Raw genomic sequence first — 22954 nt, 5'->3', positions numbered from 1 at the left:
GAGGGGGATCGGGGAAAGCTGCCCTCCAGATGCAGAGGGGAGGTGCCGCGGGAATGCGAACACAAGCCTCCTGTGGGAGCAGTGTGGGATGCGGAGCCCTGCTGCTCGTTCCCGATCCACACAGCTGGGGGCCGGACAGAAGAAGGATTGTGCTGCCTCGACCTGAAGCAGCTGAAGCAGGATTTCATTCACACCCCGGCATTTCCATGGATCGCTTGAGCACAGGAATGGCGAAGTTTTGTTGCATAACTCCGGAGGATAGCTTTCTGGACAACATCCAGTGGTGCTGGTCTGAATAAGCTTAAATGTAGCCGTTTTTCCCCAAATGGGAAAATAATCCTGCTCCAGCCCCTGGGTGTGATGTAGGGCAGGGCAGAGGTGCCTGGGGCCAAGTTCTGCACCCTCAGGCTTTGCATTTGACCTAGTTACCGCTTTATCCCCTCGCAGCTCAAAGACTGTCCATTTCCATATGGTTTGTATTCCTGCCAAGTACAGTAAGTTGATTTTCGTCTGATGTCTGATTAATCTCAGCTTTTGCTCTATGACTTTCTGCCTCCCAAGGAATTCCCCCTGTGTACTGGCACCAATGCCCGGTCAGAGGCATTGGCAACCTCCTGTCTTCTTCATCGTGTTGCCACCCTGCACACCACAATGGTGACAAATGCCATCCCTGGGATTTGTCCCCATCAGCCCACCTCAGGAGGGAGAAAGTGCAATTCTCTCCAAAATGATTCAAGTGACTATTCGTTTCCCTCATTTCCAGGACACTGAGCTTGTTCTCCTTCCCTAACACACATGGACCCTCTGGGGTTCAAAAAAGGACCCGGGGTTCCCCCCCACGGTTTGGGCATGCAGGGAAGGGACAGGAGAGGACAAAGAAGCTGGAATGGGATCACTGGGATGGGATCACTGGGATGGGATCAATGCCACTTGCTCTCTACCCTTTGGGGAGAAACGAAGCCGAAACTCGGCCGTGTGGATTTGGTGCCATCTTGGACAAGGTTTCTCCCACTGAAGTGGCAGCCAAGGGACTGGGACTGCCCTGGGAGCTGACTTGTCTGCTGTCTCTTCCACCCACAAAAATCAAGCCCAAGCAACCCATCCCACACTGCCATGGGACCAAACCAGAGGGCTAGCTTGGCCTGCCTCCCATAAGGAGAGCATCAAGCATAAAAATGTTTCCTTCTCCCTCTGCCCAACAGCCCAATTTTCTTTGTGAGCCCTGCAGGGGACCTGGTCATGATGTATACTTTGGTGGGAAAAGCCAAGGTAGACAGAACTTTACCTCAAAATATAAGCAATGCTCTGCCTTGTATTTGATAAAAGCTTGAGCTCAGATGTTAGAAGTTGAATTCTTTCCTCAGAAACAGTTTTACAGATTGAAACCCTGACCCAGTCTCCACCATGGTGGTTTGGATGATGGCCATCGGACTGGCCTCCAGACTTTGCTTGCCGGTAGCCCATGGTTTGATTGATGGCTGTGCTGTCATGCAAAATTTTGGCAAATGCAGCCAAACCAGAGGAGCTGGGAGGGGTGGGGGTTTGCTCCTGCCTCCAGCCTCCCCGGAGGCCACTGTAGGCAGTGTCTCTTGGCACAGGAGAGGCATCGTGCCCTTAGTCCTGCTTTAGATAAATAACGGCTACCAGCCTGCTGCTCATTCCGAGAGCAAAGGTTCAGTTTTAATAAAACCAGTGCTCAGCAACTCTGCCACAAAAGTGCAAATCTGCCTAAATCCCACCTAGTTCCCCTCTCTGCAAGGTGTGTGCATTGTGTTACCTTCAGCCTGCCAGAAAAACAGCTGGAAAAAGCATCCCTGAGCAACATTCCTTCCCGAGATGAGTCCGAACCTGTTCCCTCCTGCAGCATCGCCCGCCTCGTCACTGCTATTACCGCCAGAGTGAGTATGTTCAGAGTGCCACTGAAATGTATACCGGGTTGACTTCAAAGGGCCAAGCCAGTGCAAGTGTGATCAGCTGTGGTGAGTGAGCCCTGAGCACTCCTGGCTGGCTTTCCCCTCTGGCTTGGGCTGGGTGCGTGGATGAGGGTCTTATTCTCATTGTTTTCTGTTACAATAGGTCTCCTTTAGCTGATTCTTTTTTTTTTTTTTTTTTCTAACCTCCTCTGACATTTAGGGTTTGTCTATGCTGGGGATTTAATTCAAATTATTCGAGGATGTGAATTTAGAGAAGAATAATTATTCTTGATTAACTCCCCATGTGGACACGCTTGTTCCAAAATAAAAGTGCTTTATTTCAAATGGGTTTAAATGGCTCCAAGAAAATCTGGAGATTGTTCTCCCTCAGAAAAACAGAAATGGAGGAAACAAAAGAAGCAAACATTTTTTCCCCACTAATATTTGTGGAAAAATGCGAGGACTTCTGAACGTTATGAAAGTTTTAAGTGAAAATTGTTGTATGTTATTATGTATAATTTGCACCTTCAATAAACTGCACGCTGTTAAAACTATTGTTCCATGAAAATAATTACTCAGCAGCCAACATAATTAGACAAGCAACACAAAATCAGAGGCAGAAATGTAGGACGGGGCTGGGAGGCTATTTGTGGGAATGCTGCTGTGCATTGTGCTTTATCCTGTCCACACGCTCGCATCCAGCCTGATTTGCTGCAACCAGAACTGATTACAGAGTGTAATGAGCCTCACAAAAGCTTAATCAAAACAAGTTTCTTAGTTTTAAGATGTGATTTCTGCTCAAAACCAAGAAGAAAGGCAAATCCCAGAATGATCGATACTCCGCTGGGGAAGATCAGGGATCAGGGTGCCAAAAACTGTCAGGTCAGATACCCCCAGCCACGGAGGTGCTGCTGCTGCTGCTGCCTGTGGTACCTGAAAGGAGAGCCAGAGTCAGGAAAGGCTCCAGCTGCCAGTTATCGTAGGATCATTAGGGCTAGAAAAGACCTCCAAGATCATCTGGTCCAACCGTCCCCTTACCACCACTATCACCCACTAAACCATGTCCCTAAGAACCACGTCCAACCTTTCCTTGAACATCCCCAGCTGAACACCACCTAACTGCTTCTTTCTAAATAACTAATAACTTATAAATAACTCTAACTTATTTAGAAATAAATATATTTCTAAATAACTAATAACTACTTTCTAAATTCTTATTTCTAATAAGAAATAACTTTCTAAATATCTTTCTAAATAACTGCTCTGTCTAGGTGGCAATCCAGTGCTGGACATAAATGTCCTCCTGGAGCTAAATAAAAGTGTTTCTTTCCAGGGACAGGAAGCCACTTCCCACCCAGGTGCAATTTGCAGTGAAGGACGGAGAGGCAGCCCCATGAGCAGCCACCTGTCCAGGCTTAGCAGCTCTGATTTGGAGAACACATAGGGGCAAACAGGGATCATGATAACACTGCTGTCTATGGGACAGCTCATGCCCCTAAAAGCATGCATTGCTCTGCAGAAACAGCACCTAGAATTGAAATTCCTGCAATCACACCAGGAGAAGTGGGAATCTTAAAATTAAATCTTCCAGTGAAGGTTTTTTCTCTGCTTTCCTGGTACTGTTTTCAATATAAGGTTTTACTGCTCCCTTTGTGTTTCGTTGCCACAGTGGAAGAGAAATCAATAGATAAGAGACAATTATACCACTCTTTAAAAACCTATTCTACATTTTACATACTTAGCAGCTCAGCTGAGAGAAGATATCTTATATCCATCCATCCACTCTCTACATTCACTTTAAACACATTATGGACTCCTACTCACTCAAGTTGCCCAGGGAAGTAGTGGTGTTGCCATCCTTGGAGGTATTTAGGAGATATGTAGATGTGGTGCTTAAGGACATTAGTGGTGGGTTTGATAGTGTTAGGTTGATGTTTGGACTTGATTATCTTAAGGGTCTTTTTCAACCTAAATAATTTTATAATTCTTTACCAAGCCAAACCTTTCCCGTATTTTTGAAGAGCAATATTCTGATAAAAATGCTTTCCTCTAATTGTATAACCTGTAGGACCAAAATAGGGGCCATGGCCCAAAACCCTAGAAAGACTAATATTTTGAAAGCACTGCAGTAGGTTGAGCTTCCTAAACCTCACAACCATGGGACACATGGGTTGCATACAGTGAGGGCAGGTATGCTTTGCTGCACCCTTCCCTGTCCTGGTCACCTTCACCAGGTCCAGAGCAAATGCGAACAACTGCAGCCCTTTTCCAGCCTGCACACCCGCAGATCTTGATGGGAAGGAAGGTGATGGGTGCCCAGACCTTGCTGTAGGATGGGAAAGGGGTATGGCAGAGACATACCTCTGAACTCAGGAGCATGGGAAAGGTCTCTGATACAACACTTTAGATATAGCATTCGTAGCTTTGGAGACTTTCAGTAGAGCTTGGGCTCTTTGAGAACTGAGCCGTTCTGAAAATAGGACTTCCAGATGCTTTTGTAAATTGTAGTCAAGGTGAATTTATACTGAAGTCTAAATCCACAGTTAATTACAATGAAGTAGAAATTGTTCTGAAGAGATTAGGGATGAGCTTTTGAAGAAGGCCTCTGAATTTTAAGTAACTTGTTCTCATTGAAAGTCACTGGATTTGGGCATCTAACTGCCTTATTCACTTTTGAAGATCCAAACCGGGATATAAAACTCATTCTGTTAACAAGCCCGCCAAGATTTCTTTCCTGGGAAAGCATTCTTTTGATATCCCAAAATTAAGACAACAGAGGGCTACATTTCTTGTTTTATTCTCAAACGCTAATATTGAAACAATATAGAAATCAACGTGAAAAATAAACTACAGCGATTTAGATATTTAGTTTTCAAATCAGTTGACAGGCATAGCAAGGAAATGTTTTTGCCTCTGAAGAAATAAATGTAATAAAATACTGTTTAAATAATGTTTAAGTGATGTGGTGAAAGATGGGTTCGCGAACCCTCTGTTATGTTACCAATCACCAGTGTAGGACATGGATTTTGTTTAAGAAATGTGTACTGCTAATACTGGGGTCAACATATGAATAAACACGAATGGCAGTATGCACTACAGACAGACTTCATTAACGTGCTTAATTATCTGTACTGCTTTACTTCTTGCACCAATCCCAACTGCAGTCATCTCCCTTCTGTTCATAGGTGGTTGTGGACACCCATTTGTTCTCTTGCTCATGTTCAGGACATCATTTGTGCACTAGGACGACTTTCTTGCCCAAGGTGAGGGGAGACACACACACATATTAGCCCAGTACAGGAGTCTGACACCAGCCCAGGCTGTTGGAGGCAGCTGGACCCAAGGGTGCTGACCTGGGAGCACCCAGCAGCTCTCACTTGTTCTGCTACAGACTACCCGTGTGGTACCGGGCAAGTCACTGTGCCCTCCTTCCTCTTATCTGACCATAAGCTGGTCTCTTGCTGTTGGCCACGTTGCTGACTGCAATGGTACCCTGAGCCTGAAGATCTCACTGACAGTAAAGATAAACTTCTTGGAGTTACACTTGAGAAGACTCAGACATCTTGGACAGCTTCCAGCTCATCTTCTCTCCAGCTACTTTGTAAAGCTGTGGGCTCTTTCCAGACATATCGTCGGACAGCTTGGTCCTCAGTCCTTCTCGGTGATAGTTTGGGAATAGACGTGCAGAGCCAGGCCTGAGAAGTGTCATCTTGAGAAGGCTGCTGCCATTTACAAAGAAGCAGCTTTCATCTTTATTATGCATTAAATACTCTCTTAAGCCTGTTAATTTACAGACAGAGATGATGGAAAAGTCCTTTATCTGAGTCAACAACAATCCACTGAAATATTTGCTGAATGACCTAGCTCACCAAACACTTCCAGAGGCTTTTCTATTTATACGTCTCTAGTATGATCTGTATTTTCCATGCTGCAAATCACATAGAGTAAGACAAGCTCTGCTTCTGGAAGCTGGCAGCATGAGGCCTTGCTCCAGCAAAATGTTGACCACTCTCACTTCCCACCATGGGCAATGAAAGTTGAAGGTATCTGGCACCCATAAGAAGCCCATGGCTGTCGACAGGCACTACTCAGACTTCCATTGCAATGCCTCATTACATAAAAGCCTCTGTTCAGGTAGTATATGTATTTTCACCCTCCTATTCTCCCTTTTTCTTCCTCTGTCTCAATAATGTGTGTAGCTCTGATTTATTTTTTATCAAGATTAACAATGGAACAATACTGCTTCAAATATTAAAAAGGCAAAGAAATGTAGGTACTAAAAAGGAAGGAAAATACCTCAATTTCAAGCCTAAAGATTACTTTGGGTCCCAGAGGAAGCAGAAGCAATTTAGTGGCTGATACCCTTAGCAAGAAAAAAGGTTGTAAGATTAAGACCAACTGCTGTTTGGATAAGTGGTTGGTAATTGCACATATCAGCAATTATGTGCTGTCATATCATTTTTCTGCTACCTTACTCCTCTCTTGTGTCCCGTCAGGGTTTACTTGGAATGACCCTACATCCATGGCCCTCTTTGGATTCACCTTCTTAATGTCATACAGCAGCGCCTCACTAGTTCAAAGAGAAAAGAAGTCATTATTGCACGAGATGCCTGGTGGAGGTGCTCCTCCTCACTGATGTAGCTGGAGGCTACTTCTGTAATAACACGGCTTTAGGAAGAGAGATAGAAGAAGGCCTCCCTGACCTGCAGAAGGCCTCCTAGTCCTCCAGCCTCCTGTGGGAAGAGGTGTGTGGGGGGATAGTTTTAGCAGGGAGAGGACTGGCCCTGTGTGTGGTTCCTGTGGCCCAAGCTAGGTGCAAGGAGAAGGTCACCCACAGGACCCTGTGCTGAAAACATAGCCCCACGTGGAGATGGGTGCTTGGGTGATGCTGCTGGGGGTCCCAGCAGCAGTAGGACCCCAGGGCTTGCCTGGATCAGGACAGCACAGGCTAGTAGGGCCAACGAATCCTCTTCAGACATAAAGCAGGAGCCAGCCGCGGGTGTTTCAGGGCTTTCAGAGGTGATCCTTGAGCCAGCAGAGCTCTCTTCCACAGCCTGTCAGAGGCCTTGCGTCATTCAGAAGGGTGAATGCCATTACAACCACCTTTTGTCTCTCAGAAGTAGCTGATTTCCCCACAAAGTGTCAAAAGATAACAAAGTCTGTTAGAGCTAACCTCATCTGCTTATTGCCTGAGGGAAGCCTCCAGCTTATATGGCACTGGGTGCTCCCATGGAGCAGAAAATATTTTGCTCACTAGTCAGATTCGGGTAGGAGACGTAAGTGCTGTTGTCTGCACGGTGCTCGTGCTGTACCCAGAGAAAGCTGGAGGTTGTTGGCTTGCTGGTGGCTTGGTACTGACCCACGGCAATGCCCCTGAGGTCTGTGGCTTCACAAGGATGCACAGGAGGACAGAGTTGTGCACAGGGACCCTACTTCATATGGCAGAATGTGTCCCAGCACTGCAAGGGCCTCTGTGTTGAGCAGCTCTGGGAAGGACCAGAAAAGCCCTGGGTCAGGATTCGGGAGCCGAACGCCCATGTCTAAGCAGTGATAGCGAGGTGCCACGTCACGGCATGTAGAAGAGCTAATGCCCTTTGAAAAGCGGCTAAAAGATTCATCAGCACAGATGAAGATATGAGGGCTTAGGATTAGACAGCCTGTAGCTCCTGCCAAGAAATTGCGTGGAAGGTAGAAATTAATTTAAAAGGTTGAGTGGGGGCCAGCAAGTCAATAACTGAATAATCCCACCCAGATAGGAAACCAAAGCATAAACAAGAGTCTCCACATACTGACGAGTTAGCACTGGTTGCACTCTGGAAAGGATCCTAAAATAACAGAGATTCCTGGAGACAGAATAAACACATCTCTCAGTTGTCATCCCGAGCAGGGGTAATTGCCTGGATGTCTGATTGACTCGCTGCTAGAACCAAATATGTAGCTCTCTGACATGCTGTCACCCCGTCTCTGTACACTGGAGATTTTTCAGTAAAGCACATCAGGAATCAAAGCAAACGTCCACGAGAAGAGATGCACCTCGACCTTGAACTTTAATCACCAGCAAAAGGCTGAAAATGAAGTTAAAAAAAAAAAAAAAAAAAGAAGTGAAGTGACTGCATTCCTGAGAGCATTTAATCCCCAAATTCCCTGGGCTGGTGCATGTTCGATGCAGCCCCCAGGAGAGATGGGCATAAGGTTGCCTGCCTGAGGGCTGGGCAGTGACTGGGGGCCCTTAACACCCTGACACTGAGATATTCGTAGGGATTTTCCATCAGTCCTGGAGGTGCAGGGCATGGCAGGACTGCTAATGTCATTGGTTTTAAAAAGTTAAAGAATGACCTGGCTAAACTCCATGCTGGTCTGTGTCAGGGGAGAATGGCACAATGATTCACAGATCAATTAATAATGGACATGGAAAGTAATATGCTAAATTTAATGCAGTGTGAACTCACGGAGGTAACTTTGTTAACTTTAACAGGTAAGAGACTTCCATAAGTTAATTTAGACAGGACTCTGTGATAGCTCAGGTACTGGACTGAAAGGAAAATTCACTTGGCCCATCTTAAGTGAAAGGAAAATGTTAAATAACAAGTCTTTATATATATATATATATATATATATATATATATTAGATTAATATGGTTCTTGAAAAGTCCCAGTTTTCAGTCCTCCATCTTTCATATTATACATCATTTGAGGTAAAAAATATGATTACCATCAGCAGATTTCAAAGAAGGCACAGCCATTGGACATGTGATTCATTGTAAAAAGACGATCCATTGATGTGGAGGGATCTGTGTCACTGGGGAGTTGGGGTGGCCATCTGTGTGATCAGGCACCAAGCAATTCCTGGGCAAAGGAGGGATGTAGGAGAGGCTCCACACAGGCTTCACTGAAACCAGCTGGGAGCAAGAGCTCAGAAAGGAATAATAATAATTAAAAAAAAAAAAAGGAAAAATCTGGAAAAGGCAGAGGGGAGAAGAAGGGTTCTGTCACCTCCCACCGGGGATGGGTGAAACTACCCCCAGCTGGTACTCAAGCTGCCTTTTGCCCTCTTTCCTCCTCCGTCCCTCTCTTTGGGAAAAAGCAGCCTCCTACCTCCACCCACCCAAGGACACCTAATACCAAGAGCTTCTGCTCTGTCCCTGCATTTGAGGACTCATCCCAGTGTGACCCAACATCTAGGTCAGAGCCAGCTTGTGTGGCTGGTTTGTAAACCTGTCGCCTCCCCTCCATCCTGCACAAAAAAAAAAAAAAAAAAGTGGTCTCTAACAGAAAACGCAGCTGAGCTATCACTTTGTGAGCACTACAAATACCTGTATACAAAGCAACTTGTCTAATTTATGTTCAAGATAGAAGTTTGAGATGTCAGAGAGTTTTATCTGAAAGCACCAGGCATTCACGCACAAGAGGATAACTTCGAGCCTATCTGCCTATCTGCTCAGCTCTAAGCTCAGGGTAGATAGAGAAATCAAGCGGAAGGTAAAGTGGGCAGAAGAATGCAAAATGATTTCTGCAGGCAGAAAAGAACAGGATGTCCCTAGCAGTACTGCCAGACTGAGTTTTGGAGAGAAAAAGGGCAATTACATAGCCTGTACCTCCTGCCCTCACACGCACAAGGAGCTGAGTGATGCACCCAGCTGAGACAGACAAAACCTGCCCCGAGGGACAGGGATGGCACAGGGCTCTGCTTCAGCCCCTTCTTGCTCTACCACCACCATCTTTCTCTTCTCTTTCCCCACGGGAAGAATATTACAACAGCAGAGCGAAAAACAGACTGGGAGGTGTGTGAAATAGATAGGAGGAACCCAGCCCAAAGAGCAGAGCTCGGGTGCTGGTGGAGCCCTCCAATGTGGTCGGGGCTCATTCAAACCAGATCAGGATCTGGTCCCACTTCTGCAGTCCTCTTGGTCCAATATTGTGCTAGTGATGATTAGAAATAAGTGCACAGTGAATTCCTTTTTTTTTTTTTTTTCCCCAAATTATATATAGCATCAAGAATCTGTGCTCATGGAGACTGCAAAGCCAGAAGGCTCTCTGCATTCACTTACTTATTAAAACGCAACAGATGATGAATGAGGAGGAAATTTCTGGAGACCGGAATGGCAGTTTTTAAATTTATGTTTACTAATTTTCCTTTTGCCCAATGAAGTCAATGCTTAATTGCATACTGATTGTTTCAGATACCTTTGTAAGCGGTGCTTTACATCACCCTGTACTAATAGCTGGCACACTGACTTAAAGGGATTTAAAGCAGCCAAATGGATGAGATAACGCAACGTGAAGGGAGCCTGCAGGCAGCCCCACCGTTTCAGCCAGGCTGTGTCTGTCTGCCTGCTGGAGCAGAGCTCTGTCCAGGATCTGTGCAGCACCTCGAGGTAGCCTGAAGAGATGGGTGCTGCCCCCATGCCTGGCCAAACGGGGCTTCTCCTCTGTTTCCGCAGAGTGGGACAGGACACGCCATCCCTCTCTTCCCAGCTGCTGATGGGATGGGTGCTCTGTCTCCCCAAAATCCCTCTGCGCGGAAGTTGAATCCTGGGGATGATATTTTAAACTTTCATTTTCCCTTCAAGTGCCATTTGGATTTATTTTTTCTCTCTCCTACGTTGTATCATATTAAGTGCATTCAACTACAGGGAGTATCAGAAAATATTACCTAAGCTTGAGAATAGATTTGCTCTCAAGTGACATCTTCCAATACTACTGATTTATACCCTTTTCTTGCATTGATCTGTTGGGAGCCTTCATCAGCTATATCTGACATAAACACTGTATCATTCTGTATTGCCTTATACCCTAGAAATCCACTCAAATCCCTTTGCTCCTCAAATTAAAGCAAAATGCATTACAGTGTCCTGATTTCCTTCTATTCTTGCATTTGCATTTTTGTATCATGCTCTAGATTACTCACTCATATTTTGGCATAAGCATCTCCCTGTTCATTTAAGAATACTGCCTTTAATCTTTTTTACACCTCGAAGCACACAAAACCCCTGCCCGAAGTACAAGTGGCGACATTTGGTTCCCACAGTGGTTGAACTTCCAGGAAAGTTATTTACAGCAAAAGTCATGTTGCTCAGAAGCCTTCTTGCAGGGATGTCCCATGGACACCCAGGATGGTCTCACAGCTCCACACAGCACGTGAGGTTCATCTGCAACACTGCACTTTCGTGAAGGGACTTACCTGCACAGACTGCAGCTCTGTGGCCAAAAGGTTTTAGCGATGTGGCTGTGCTGGGATGCCTGGGCTTCTCAGCAGCTTACCCACTCTTTTTTTCTTTTTTTTTCTTTTTTTTTTCTTTTTTTTCTTTTCATTTGCCTGCAAGCAGCTTGCTGATGGCAGAAATAGAGCAGTAGCTGCAGGTTGTACTTTAGCTGCAAGAGATTGGGTGGATTCACTATGTTTTTCTTACTTACTTTGAGCATCTATTTCTTAAGAAATATAACAATACAAAAGTACACCTAATAATAATGCTAATAATTTGGTGGTTTGGGTGGGGTTGGACTTTTTGTTGTGTGTATCTACATTAATTCTCAATTTTATCCTATGCTGGGACTCCATGTAGGTCCCATGTTTGCCCCACCCAGATATTAATATGAGTATATTGGAAATGTATTCAGCCAGCCAGAGCCCCGATTCCAGTAAAACTACACAACATACATGGAAGGACAGAATTTTTCTTGAAAGAGGAGTTTCAAACTTTTCTGAGGTGGTATATGTCAGACATGGCGGTTCAGAACAGCTCCATTTGTTAGCCTGTCTAGATAACCTGGCATACTCTTTATTCTAGATTTTCCCACATTATTACATACACACACGTGTGCACACACACCCATCAACTGTTTGCTAAAGTAAAGCTGGTAGAAGACTTCTGTAATTTATGGACACATCATCCAATGGGTGGGAGGGAACAGAGAAGGTGTAGACTTTGTTCCAGTTAAGGCTGAGGCTGCCACATTCAGAAGTGACCCTATGATTGTTTACTCTGAAGTTCAAACAACCACCATAAGATATCTGAGACCTGACTCAAAGATCTGAGCACCACAGGCCCTAAAGGCAATCAGAGCACAGGGACACTAAAAATGCCCACTCATCTGGGCTCAGGACAGTCTCCCAAAAAACATCTTGAAAGCTGGAGTCCCAAAAAGCAGCAAGCAACCCGCATCACCAAGGGTATCACTGATGTACCCATGAGGAGAACATCTTCTGGAATCTCCCACAAAGTACCCCTTGCTGGCCAGATGGCATAGAAGAGTAAAAGATGTTATAGCTGTTAAAAAATAACAAAATTTTACATCCAGCCCAATCAGAAGGGTTCCATCCCTGCTAACATCCACTGGGAGAGGAGCACAGACAGACAGAAAGACAGAGGGATAACAAAAACATCTCCAGTGTGCCCATCAGAGCCAGCAAAATGCCATTGTATATTCATTACAATATTTTTTCTAAAGTTCAGAAAATTCCCTCCAGTAATATAATGGGTGATAATTCAATGTATTTATGTTTTTAAGGCATGAAGACTAGCTTTAACTTTCCTCATCTGCGCCTCTATTATTATTAATCTACTTATCTTCTATAAAGATCATCTAAACTACACTTCTATGGGGAATGTGATCTTTGGCCATGTAGGGCTTTGCAATTATCCAGTTCTGAATGAACTTGTTGTTAAAACATTTTTTAAGTCTAATGAAAACATTAGATCAATTCCTAGCAGTGATAGTTGTCATTAAATCAATAGCGTGGGTAAGTCCATTACACTGATATTTGACACGAACTGCTGAAGGTCTGCTAACAACGAGACCATACTGAAGTGTGTCCTCTGCTAAGCATATTTCCTACAAGATAAAAATCTGTTAAGTCTACAGTAACTGAAACTTTTCTTCTTTAACTAAAATAAACAGATATGTGAAATGTTACTGTAACTCACCCGAGGACCACCATGATCACACAGGTTTTGGAGCCAGTTCTTTTATCACACCTCTATCACAGCTGCGCTCCCAAATCAGTTACAAAGCCTTTTTGATTGTTTATCTGTATGGCTCACAAAGCATTTTCTAATGAAATTCTGCCAAGCATGGAAGACCCAACCCTACCCCCTCCAAAAGCAACGGCGCTGTCACTGGTTTCAGTGGCAGTGGGACCGTTCCTTGAGTGCCTGGGAAAGGAAAGGTCTTCACGAAGAGGAGGTATCTTTGCATACCCCTGTAGCGGCTTGCAGGGGAATGAAACAAAACCAGACCCATTTCCCCATACAGAATAGTAGGGTTTTTTTTTGTATGTACCATTATATTGCAAATGGGAAAGACTACTGAAAGATTTCTGGGCCTTTAAACATTTTTCCAGTGGCCTGCAAACACACTACGTACTCCTAACATGGGTGCCTCCAAAACAGTCTTGCTATCGACTCAGTGCTGCAAGAGTTTGACATCTGATGTACTTAATATATATTGGGACTGCTACCATGAAAGAAACAGAACACTTGAAAAATTAACTATTTGATGGGAATGCTGCAGTTCAGATAAGAGCCTTTCAGCATGACTTTTCTTACAATTTATAAAGCCAATAATTTTCCAGTAGTGGTATATGGCATTTGCTCACTGGCAAAGTTGCTGTGAGTACACAAATGTATACTCACAAATATACCAGGAAACAATGGTCATTGACAACTTTCTGGATTAAAAGGCCACTTTAAAATGAAAAATTAAACTATTTTATTTGAAAGATGCTAAATATTTACTGAGGGGTGGGCAGAGGATTAGTGAAACTTCAAACAATTTTAGGAAATTTTTGTCCTCAGAAATCGCTTTTTTTTTTTTTTTCTTCATAACAAATAAACTAATTGATAGGGAAAAAAAAAAAAATCACCTGGGACATTCTGTGAGACTTTGGCTTCTGCAATTCCTGCAGCAGGAAATCCCAGCCAGTGCAGAAGTGGGGGAAGTACCCAAGCAGAGGAGGGTCCTGCCCTGCTCTATGCTATGGCTCCCACTAATGGCAGCAAGGGAAAGCTCATTCCGTCCAAGCAGTAGAGAGAGAAAAAAAAGAAAAAAAAAAGAAAAAAAAAAAAAGGCTTTACAAAATATTCTTCACCCCATTTTTAGTTTTTATTTCTTAAATATCTAAAAATAGAGTTGCCAACCAGATGGTCCTGAATCGTTTCGGTGTTGAGAACGTAAGAGCTAAAGAGAAAACAATCTGAACGCCGGTCTCTTTGGGTGGGTTTTATCTCGCCCTCAGACATGTGCAACTTAGACTTCTGGAGCCGAGCCACCCCACTGCAGCCTGGGGGAGATTCGGGGGTGACTCCTGTTACAGTCCCACCTATTTCGGGCACGGGATGAGTCAGGCTCTGGATTTCACCGCCGGCTCCTGCCTGTCCTGTCCGTGGAGCTGGGGCGGCCACTTCCCGTGCCTGGGGGAGGTTGCCCCAGCGGGACCATGCAGGAGGCAAAGCCCTCCTGCTCCACCAGAGAGGAGGGTGGGGAATGAAAGCAGGGTGTTTGTAGGGATCCCCTTTAGGGAGTGTGGATCAGGGACTGGGAGGTTCTTGTGGGTCATGAATTGGGGACCGGGAGGTTCTTGTTTGCCTTTGAGGAGAGCTTCATCCTCTTCACGTGACGCTGGGGGATTTGTTTGTGTCTATGTTCCAGTTCTGTTGCAAGAGGGGAAAGTCCAAAAACCTCAGGTGAGAACCAGTAACTGCAGGAGCAGATGGACAAATGTGTTTGTCTTACATTTCAGTTCCGAGCACGACAGAGATTATCAAAACAGCTGAGTAATTTTCTGTCGGTAATGCCACGGAGATATCTCACCACAATCAGGCACTGAGACCAGGTGCAGGCTGTCCTTGGGTCCCACTTCTAAACCTCAGATACATTTTTATAAGGCCCCTGACTCAGGGAATAAACATGAGAGGATTACAGCTAATCAGATAAGTATGTCTTTATTTAACTGTAACATCAAAAATTAAGCTTGCGGTATGTTCTTAAGAGATAGAGTCTTCAATCTAACACAAAGATTATTTTAAAAGATTTTTTTTTCATTGTAATTAAATCGTGTTGATTTTATTTGACATTTGATTTCGAGAGAAGAGCCAGTGTTTCTCTCTGTCACTGTCTCTCATGTGTTCGTATGCAACTTGTCACAACCAAAAGGCTACAAAGCTCCTGTATTTTAGCTTCTCTGTGGGCTACTCCCATCCAGTTCAGCCACAAGCCTGTGTGCAGGTCAGCTACTCAACCATTTCCCTCGGAAGAGCTGGTTTTCTGCCTGACATGCAAATAGCATCATGCACTCAGAGCATGCATGCACTCATGGATGTGTACAAGCAGGGAACGTAGATCTACTTGTCCCTATGCACTGATCCATGACTGTGGGTGTATAGACAAGACTGGTGGCTGAGGGGAGGAAATATCCCTCCTTTTCTGCAGCTAGTGTATATTGTGATGTATTTTCTGGTTTATGGGTGAAGGCCTGGGTCACTTCTGTGGTCCGGCTCCCCACCGCTGCAGCACATCCCCACGCTGGTGGCACTGGAGGAGGTGGAAGAGCAGAGCTTGTCCTTGTGATGGCAACGTGCAGGGCTACAGTGGCATAGCTTCTCATGGTGCCCTTTGGGGACATCCTTCAAAACAAGCATGCATAACTGCAGAGTCCAAGAAGGAACTTGTAGAATTACTCCATATGTTAAAAAGGAGCATAAGCTCTTCAGAGACTTGGGCTGATGTGCCAAGCCATAAAAGAGCTAAATAAACAGTGCTGAGCTATACAGAAGCAATTACACAAATATATCAAGGTTGCAAATCAGGACCTCATAAACCAGAAAACACAGGCATTGATGTCGGCTGGGAAAGAGCCTGGTGTCTACTGAATTCCCCTCTCATTCCTTGCTGAATCTGGAAGCAACACAGTGAATGAGGCAGGAAATTTGAGGAGGAGAAAGAAGACATGATGAAGGCAGCTGAATGGTGTCCTGGGGAACTGGCTGCTATCTCTGTCCCTGCTGAAGAGTTTCTCTGAAATACTGCCAAGTCATCCAAGCCATACATCGAAAGCTTTGTCTCAGTAATTGTGTGGGTTTTATTTTCTGAATGCATAAATTAACGCCCCAAGTTCTGATTCACAAAACTGCTGAGCACTCGGTGCTGCGAAAGAAAACAAGGGCACTGTCCTTCCGGCGCATAAAGTGCTAGAGAACGTGAAGTGTTCTGCAAAATCAGGTCATTAGGCATGCAAATTGGGTCATCAAAATTAGTGGATCTTTTTGACATTAATCTCTCTAGACTTCTTCCTGGGAAAACAGGGAGATCCCATACCCTACAGGAGAGTTGTGAACTAAATTAATTTAATGTTTGTTTCCCCACCAGCTCCCACTCCATCTGATGCTGATGCTATTTGCATGTCAGGCAGGCTGTTTCCATTGCTTCCTCGTTTGCTGCAGTCACTGAGGACATGGTGGAGGTGTTGATAGTTGCTGTACTGGTGCGGAGCATCACCAGCCCCGGACAGGCTGGGATGGGGAGCCCTGCCCTGGCCCCACACCCACGCCAGGCACCAGCAGCAGGTGGGGCAGTCTAGGTGCTGAGCACAGCCATTTCCAGCTCCCAAATTTTCAAATGCGGTCATAGTTGAGCATTTTTTCACAGGCTCAGAGTATCGTGAAGGCCAAGATGACCTCCCCGCTGCCAAGCTTTGCTCCAAAAGGTAGAGCTCTTAGCAGCACAAGCAACCTTTGGATGCGCCTACTCCTCGAGGTGCTTCTGCCAGCTCTGTTTCCATTTAGACAAGCCCAAGTCTATTATCCCCAAAGTAAAACACTAAAACTCGCACCACAGATGTTTAAAGTAAGCAGTTCTTGGAACAAAGAGGTTATTCAGCTTGAAAAGACTTAATACCTACGGAGAAGTGCTAATGGCTCAGCTCCCCACTTCTCCAGTCGCTGGCATCTGCGGGCCGTCTCGGTGGCTGCTCAGCCTGCCGCCCCGAATCCTGCTGCTGGCGGAGGAGGCAGGGTGGGACCTCTCAAAACTGTTGGGCTTACATCACCCAAGGCTTTGTCAGGGGATTCGGGGAGGGAGGTATGGCTGCGTCTGAAGCCACGGCGTTCATCAGGGAGGACTTATTTCAATATGTTGTTGAAGCTATTTGATGTCAGGTTATGTGTCTCAGGGGGACACGTGTTTCTTGTAGTTTGTTATGCCATCTGTTAAGAAATGCAGCCACTTGTCTCTCTGCTGCACGACCACAGATGGGGAGTTTTTCCCCCTGTGTGCATTACTGTCAATATATGCCAAAGCCTTGTTATCTGGAGCCAGGTGGAATCACCACCAAGACGAGAGCGCCTTGGAAGAAGGGTGCTGCCGGGGTGCTCCTGGATACCAGGGCTCACAGCACACAGGCGAGCTTCGTGAACAAAGCCAGCCTACCACGGCTGGGTCAGATGTGTCTGCGAACCCTTCAGCCCACCCCCGAAATCCTTCCTGCTTGCACGGCTCCAGAAATGGAGCTTTAGGAGAAGGTCATGCATCTCCAGTGGGGAACGTGCAACATGGCGTGCAACCTCGCTGTTAGGTTTGGGTTGTGACTCTCCTGTGACCGGACAGTGCTTGCCCCAAATAACCATCTAACAGACCAGCAGTGGCAATCTCAGATTCACAGAAAACACAAAACTGTAGCTGCTGCCTCTGTGGAGATGGTGCAGCTCTCAATAAGCTCTTGGTGTGCGCTTAACTAAACATCACGTTTCCAGGCCTCCAGACTGCAGTACGCTGCTGCCTGACCCAGCGAGTCCTGCAGGGGAATAAGCAAACACAACGGGCACAGAAAGTCCCCCAATGGCCATAAGCAGCTATTGATTTAAGCATCAATACCACTCCTTTTCCAGGGTTGATTATCACACCTTTTAATATTGAGCTGACACTTTTCCAGCGTGACTGGATCTATTCCTGAGTCTGTGGGCTGCAATTTTTAAAGGGGAGCTTTACAGAAGGGGGACTGTAACTAAAAGTTTTATTGAAAACTGGAAGTTTTACAGAAAGGGGACTTTCATTAGGAATGAACGTTTTACAGAAAGGGGACTGCAAAGGCATCCAGTTGGGATCACCCTCGATTTGCTGATCTCTTTCATGTCCTTGGGGAAGGCACAAGGCAGCATCAGGAGCAGCAAAGTGCCTGAGCTCCTCTCCCTGGGGACAAGGAAGCACTCTGAGGCTGGTGGCCATACCAGAAAACTGTGGTCATGTCTGAAAGCTGAGCAAAAAGGTAATTTTTTTTTCCAACGGCATTAGACACATCTTCCCTCTCCATCCCCAGCTCAGTTCCCAGATGTGGCTCAGTACTTCAGAAATCTGGTGTACAAGCTGTGGCCTGGGATGATGATCAGGGATAGGGGGGTCCTGGAAATACCAAATCATGGAACCATAGAATCACAGAATCACGGAATGGTTTGGGTTGGAAGGGACCTTAAAGATCATCTAATCCCAGCTCCCTGCCATGGGCAGGGACCCCTTCCACCAGCCCAGGCTGCCCCCAGCCCCATCCAGCCTGGCCTTGGGCACTGCCAGGGATGGGGCAGCCACAGCTCCTCTGGGCAGCCTGGGCCAGGGCCTCACCGCCCTCATGGTAAAGAATTTCTTCCCAACATCTAATCTAAATCTACCCTCTTTCAATTTAAAGCCATTACCTCTTGTCCTATGACTACATACCCTCACAAACATTCTCTCTCCATCATTCTTCTAAGTCCACTTTAACTGCTGAGAGGCTGCAGTAAGGTCTACCTGGACATATACTTGTCCGTCCTGGATTTTTACAGACAAATGCAACTTTTGACTGATGGCTCCCGCAGTGGAAAGGCATGTGCTTTAGGCAAAGTTCCCACTGGAGCTCAAAGAGGATGTCAGGATCCATCCTCCCTTGTCACACTGCAAGGCTGGGGCTTAATTTACCAAATAACATAAACAAATCAAGGAGTTAAAACACTTTAATATAATACTGTGACTAATGGAAAGGACATCTTAATTTACAGATATCTTCTTTTTTTTTTTTTTCTGCCATAATTTAAATTCACACAGGCCCATATCAAAAAATAATACACAAAACCACAACATCTTTCAAGACAATTTTCACAAAACCAGGAAAAAAGTTACCTTCCAGCATACACGCATGTCTTGGAGGCACATAAAGCCCTGTACCTAGAGCAGCCTCCCGTGCTCTGCCTGCCGTGAGCTCTGAGCAGGGATTTCCCATACACATTTCTGGTGAGAGCCCACACACGGCACCTGCCCCTCTGCTGGCACTGCAAGGAGGCAGCTGGAGGATCCCCCAGCATGGGGAGGTTCAGCTGTGGGTCCGGACACCAAATTCAGCAGTTCTTACGTGAAGCCCCGCACAGCTGAAATTTTCCCCCGCGTCCCTTGCAGCTGGGAGGCTGCCAGCCCTACATCTGCCTCTACCAGCAAGGGTCCCCTAACAAGTATTTGGACTCCAAAAAAAAAATAAAAATCAGGGCCTTGGGAGAGAAAGGATTAGGCACAGCCCCCCCCCCCCAAAAAAAAAGTCTTTTTGTTTTAATATCCTCGCTCATATCTCTGGGGAGCTGCCCAGCTTTGCAGACAGTACTCGGGGAGGGGGGGACAGCCACGGGTCGCCTCACCATGGGGACAGCCTCTGGTGGAGGCTGAGGTGAGGCATGGGCCCTCCACCCCGAATCCATACAGCTCCCCAGACAGACCCAGGCTTCTGGGTTTTGTGGCTGCAAAAGCACCGTGCAGCAGCTGGAGGAGGCTGTGAGGGACATCTCTTCCAACATGTCACTGAAAAAAAGGAGGTAACATGGAAGAGAGAGAGTAAAAGCAGTGGGGAGGCCAGGATGGAGGAGGGGGGAATAGAAGTAGTGGGAAAGAAACATCAGCTTTCCATCCTGAAAATGAGTGATTTTGGAGAGAAATAATAATTTTGCTTTTACAAAATAAATAAATAAATAAAATAAAATAAAACAGCACACAACCAAATGGGGAAAAATACTAGGCCAACTAAAAGTCATCGCCTCCTCATTTTTTTAGGCAAATGAGCAGCAACACAGCAACTTCTGTGTATCGATCCTTAGGACACAGCACTGCCCCCATTCCTGTCAAAGGGGACAGGGGATTAGCTCAGGCGCTGAGGAGCTGACATAGGCAGGCCCTGCTGCTGGCAGATACAGGCCAGTTTATGACTGAGGCTGGAAAAACACGGATGAAAGCAAATTTGTAAGAAAGATGCTCTAATGAAGATGTATAGAAGGGTTGTAATGCCACGAAGCCTCCTGATAGCTAAGGCCCTGATCCTGCAAATTAAACTAAGCGGTGAAGTTAATCAGATGCATAAGCGTTTGCAACATCGGTGTTTTTTTCCCTTCCCCAAATGAGCTAAATTCAAAAAGGCTCAGTTCAAATTACGCGGAGATATTAGCCACGTCGGTTCTTTCTGAGAGGCGGTTTATTCATTCAGGGCGCACGGCGCGAAGCAGCACGCCTGGCATGGTTAGTGATGCATGAACCTGGAGGGGGAAAATTCCCTTTGCATTCTATTCACAGCCAAGTTTCAAAACAACCCAGGCTGCTGTCTCAGCAGCCAAATGGGCAATTTTCCAAGCCTAAAAGTCAGCAACAAACCAAAGTGTTAATGCAGCTTTGTTTTCCCTTGAAGCTGGCCGCATACACTTGGAGCGTTCCCTCGGATGATGCTTCCTCCTCTGCGTCTTCTCATCCTTGGCAGTCTCTTCCACTCCAAGAGCAAAACCATGATGTTGCATTTCCTTGCTCTCCACCCAGAAGCGAGGGGTGAAAACCTCAGGGTCGCCAGAGGAACGTTTGGTTCATAGCAAAGCTATAGGAGACAACAAAACTAAAGCAATGCACCTGTGGAAGAGGAGAAGGAAAAAAATTAAGGCTCTGTGACAGCTTATCTCCTATCTCTGGGGTAAGTGAAAGCCATGGCAGCGTGCAAATTTGTGTTAATGGCAGTCGTGGCAGGGAAAGTACAGGAGCCACCCTGTGCACATCTTTGCGGCAGGGAAGGAAATGTACTTCTTCCCTAGGTCAACACAAAAAACCCTGCTTGCGGTTTGTACACCTGAAAGCTGCTGCTGAAATCCTCCCCTTTGCACAACACAGGCTGTCGTGTTCAGACAAACTGGCAGAAGCTGAAAAGGCAAATGGGACTGAAAAGCGCTCTCTGGAGCAGGTAACGTTGATCTTAACACAATGTGAGCAAGGCTCCGAGGCCACGGGACCTCGCTGCCCCCATACGCAGCCATCAGTGTGCTGGTAAAACCTTCCACATGGATCACGCGAGTGGTGATGGTAGTTTCATGTTTCAGCAAATTTGTGCAGAGCACAGCAAAGCACCTGACCAGCATCCATTAGGTGAGCTGGTAAGGTGTGTGGGGTGTGATTAAGGGCTGTCTCCCCCAGCAAAATGCAGGCGATGTTGGGATGGGGTGGGTAAACTATGCTGTAATACACAGCAATGCATCAGGACTGCAATAAGGGGCAAAACTGTGTAAAACACTTTAGAAAAAAAAAGAAAAAAAAAAAGCATTTATTCAAACAAAAATACAACACCTGGGGCAAGAGGGATACAAAGAGAAGAAGTGAACAAGAGGCTCTTATTTTTTTCTACCATCTTTAAGTGGTTGAAATGAAAAATTTAAAACTTTTTTTTTTTTTTTGCAACTAATTTACAGTTTTTCTTGATATGAACCCTTTCCATTTTCTCCTGGTTCTTTGAAGATTCATTTCACATCCAAGCATTCTGGCAACTTCCTTGACTACTCCTGTCCATCTAGCAAATATTTCCATCACACACCAAAGCTGTACTTGGGTCTTTCACAGCCAGTCTGTGCTGAATGATTATAACACATTTAGACACTGAGAATGCCTATAAAAGTTTCACTGTGCATAACCTGAATTTAAGGGAAACCCCGCCAAAGTGGTCACCTGTGGTCACTCATGACTTAGATTTTGCAGCAGGAGCAAAGGATCTAAACTTGTCTTTGAACCTGGGTCCCATACCAGCCAAAGCAAGACAGCATTACTTGCATAGGTATCACTTCTGGTCCCCCAGCCACAAACCTTTGGAAAATACTTTCAGTAATGTAACTGCTCTTTTTCCCTTTGTTGGTCTTGGTTCTGTGTATCTTACTGTCAGTCTTGGAGGTAAATCCTGTGTTAGATGGACTCTTGTTCTGACACAACTTCTTGAATGGCTGTAGGACCAAGACCCAGCTTTTCAAAACTTCAGAGGTTTGGGAGCACTGCAAAGGGAAAAATAGAAAAGAAAAATAAATGCTATCAATCTAGAAATGTTTTTAAACTTTCTCCTTTTTTCCTTGTGCCATTTTTAATAACAGAAAAATATTAAGTAACTACAGAGCGGCAAGAGGAAAAGCAGATGGAAAGGGGAAAAGATAGCCCTAATATCTCATGTTAGCTCCTACAAGACAAAAAGAGGTGAAGTGAGTATGAACATTTTCTTAAGGAATGAAAAGAAATAAACGGCAAGAATGATTAGAAAACAAAATGCTGCCCTATTTCAAATTCACAAGAGGAGAACTGTTTTTTTTTTTCTTTTCTTAATTCATTAAACACAAATTAAATCAGTTCAGTGACTTCATGAGGTAACCTTTTCATTCCAGTCTAACCCCTCCGCATCACAGTGCCGGATGAAGGGGACATGGAAGGAAAGGAAGAGGGGGGGTTCCTGGAGTGCTTTGTGCCGAGGCTATTTTGGGTTGCATAGCAGCCTGTGGACAACCGTGGGCAGCAGCTATGAGCTATAGCAATGCGTGGGGTGACTGCTGGCAGGCACACCAGCCATTTTGCCCAGAAATGCAAAGACATCACGAAGCTGCTTTTGCCCCCGCGTCTCGCATTGAGCTCCTGGGAGGCACCAGACAAGACCTGGCACCGACTTGCTCCTTGGTCTCTATCAGCCGAAACTTCCACATCCAGAACTCAGAGACACCTGCCCCACGTACGTGTTTTGCATTCACAGAAACGGACCC

Source organism: Anser anser (genome assembly GCF_964211835.1).
Source record: "Anser anser genome assembly, chromosome: 2".
NCBI lineage: Eukaryota > Metazoa > Chordata > Aves > Anseriformes > Anatidae > Anser > Anser anser.
This window is presented reverse-complemented; position numbering follows the sequence as displayed.